This window comes from Aplysia californica, unplaced genomic scaffold, assembly GCF_000002075.1.
Source record: "Aplysia californica isolate F4 #8 unplaced genomic scaffold, AplCal3.0 scaffold00476, whole genome shotgun sequence".
NCBI lineage: Eukaryota > Metazoa > Mollusca > Gastropoda > Aplysiida > Aplysiidae > Aplysia > Aplysia californica.
Genome location: NW_004797746.1, coordinates 4386 through 7331, shown reverse-complemented (window position 1 = coordinate 7331; position 2946 = coordinate 4386).

The window sequence follows — 2946 nt, the reverse complement described above, 5'->3', positions numbered from 1 at the left end:
CCCCCCCGGGGCAGTGCTACTGACTGAAGTGTCTCTAGGCCATTCCCAAAGTGAGGACTTTAACTTGTACTTATGCACAGTAGAATTGTAAATTGGCTGATTCAACAATGTCATGCTCATGAGTCATTACTATGTCTGAACTGCAACAGGGAACTGCTGCTTTTTCTTTCCTAATCCTTACTATCGTCATTTTTCCTCTACTTCTTTTGTATGTTTGTCACACTCTTGTGACCTGCTATTTCTGGGATGCCTTGATTGTCGAAGCAGACTTTGTGCTGTTGAAGTTAAAGAGGTGAGCAGAGTAAATCTGATTCCCTGTAAGGGCTTCTCTGTTGACATCCACCTCTTGGTGCTCGTATTACCTTATGCAGTTGCGAGCGCTGAAAAACCTCTACTAAAATACATTGGTATGAGTCAGCATTAAGCATAAGATTGTGTGCTTTGCTGTAGTGCATCTTTGATTGAGAGGCAACATAGTTTTTGATGTTTCAGCATGTGTGAGTTTGTCTATTCTTGTGGAATGAGTGGTTTGCTTTTATTCGAATGGATTTTGTACCTAATATAGGATGAGGGGGTAAACAATATTACCCGAGCTCGACACACACTCACAGACACACATACAGAATCTGTCTCTCCCTCTCTCTCTTTCTCTCTCTCACACACACACACACACACACACACTCACACACACACACACACACACACACACAGGCACACACCCTCACACAAACACACTTACAGACACAGACTCTCACACACACACTCACAGACACAGACTCTCTCTGTCTCTCACACACACACACACACACACACACACACACACACACACACACCATAGTCTTGTTTGAATGTGGGAAACCAAATAATAAAATCTGGGCCAAATTGACTTTTTTCTTTAGGTTCAATTTACGTGGAAAAGTCCAGACCTTTTTATTTTATTCTAGTATGGTTTTTCTATCTCAATAAAGAAGAGATGTATAAATGATCCGTTGCTGAAACCTGTCTGTTGGAACAGAAGTTCAACAGTTGTATTGTAAGATTTTTCAATTTGCGACAAAATAATTTTTTTTTTTAGGTAGCCTACATGTTTAAATATGTATTTGGTTTTTCAATTCAAACAACATGTGTTGTCTACTTTGTGACATTTACTCACTCAAAGCAAATTGTATAAATATGAAGTATTTCTGGTGGGTGGTTGGCAGGTGCTCTGGTGTCGTTTGCTCCTTCTAACCTATCAAACATCCATCGTCCTTATCTCCCCCTCCTTTTGTTTGTATGTTACTATTTAGTTACACCTCTAATCTTCAGCACTTTTATGACCTGATGGTGTTGCAAGTGCCATAAAACTCTTAACGAAAACTAAAAGTATTTTTCTGTCTTTCAATGTGGATGTATCCCACACTGCCTAAGTAAGTTGGCCTTGACTGGCAGGAATGAAGCATTTGCCTCCCTGATTTATGTGAAGGGTGTTGATGGAAGTATGAATATGTTTACAATCACATCGGTCATTTATAGTACAGCAAAATTCCATGTCCTTTAAAAAAAAAAATACTTAGAACTGTATCTGCATTGAGGTTACTCATACAATTTCTGCAGTCTGGACTACAAATTTATTTTCGAGTAATACAAGTATGTTTTGTGGGGTTTTTCCTAGTCAATACTCTACAAATTGTAGCAAATGGCTTTCTCTTGTCAGAAGCCCATGCACTGTGCCTTTTTTTTTCAATTTACTTTTAACAATTATAATTATTGATCACACTGATCACAAATTTGTTGCACGTTTTAGGGGGTTGTGCTCAAAATGCTTTACGGAAAAACTAACAAAATGTTCTTTTTATCTTTTTTTTTTTTTGGTTTTTTTTGCTTTAACTTTTTCTTTGGAGGTGTGGGAGGAACTACAGCTGTTTGTTGTTGTAAATACTACATATTTCATATCATTTAACTTACACAGTTTTTTGTCCATGACAAAATAACTTGGTAAATGGGGATGGTTGAAGCAGGTTCCGTTTTACTGATCTGAGTTGGCCAAAAAAACAAACGAAAAAACACTGACATGTCAATTGCACCTTCACCGACTTTTTTATTTTCACAGCTTTTCATCTCTTCTTTTCTATATCATTTGTTGTGAAACTATGTTTTTTTAATTTATTCGCCACCCACCCCCAGTGGGAAATGTCTGACTCTTCATGTTTTCTGCATCTTTTTCTGTTGTGTATTGCTTTTGTGTTTTTGGTTTTCAGTTCAACCCACATTCCTAACACACTGTATTTTCTTCTCCTGTGTTATTTTTGTCATAAATGTATGTTATGGTGTATACTAGAGTCAACTGGTTTGGTGTATTTTTCTGTTTGACTTCATTCTATTCTTATTTTCTCAAATGTTATTATTTTTTTCTCTCATTTATTTGGTGCCGTGTATATTGACAATTCTTTTATATATAAATATATCTGCATACTAGTCCCTTTGATAGACATGACTTCTGGTAAGATAAGATATTCTGTATTGGTCATCCATTTAAAGAAATTGGCAACAGTGCTTTCAATTGTGTCTGTGACACAAAATATGAAAAGATGATATATCAAATCTACACAAAGACACAAACTTGGTGCTTACCACAGATAGGCTTACTGTGATAGAGGAACAGTCAGAGTCCACCTTACGATTTGATTGATGGGTTGATAAGGCTGCTCTTTTTAAAGTAAAAGATGAGTAATTTTTTAAGGATCTGTGCGGGTGATTGGAGAGCACCTCTGGTAGGTCCTTCTACCTGTTTTATTTTCTCATTTTTTTTCCTGTTAGTCTGTCTTGCTTTTTTACTGCTCTAAATTATGATGGGTACTGAGTCTATGTGTTTCTGTTAACTCAAACAAAGAAGGTCTGTTCATGTTACAGTCAGAATTTGTTTGTATGAGAAGAGAGTGGGTTTGTTTTTTTTTGTTTGGGGGG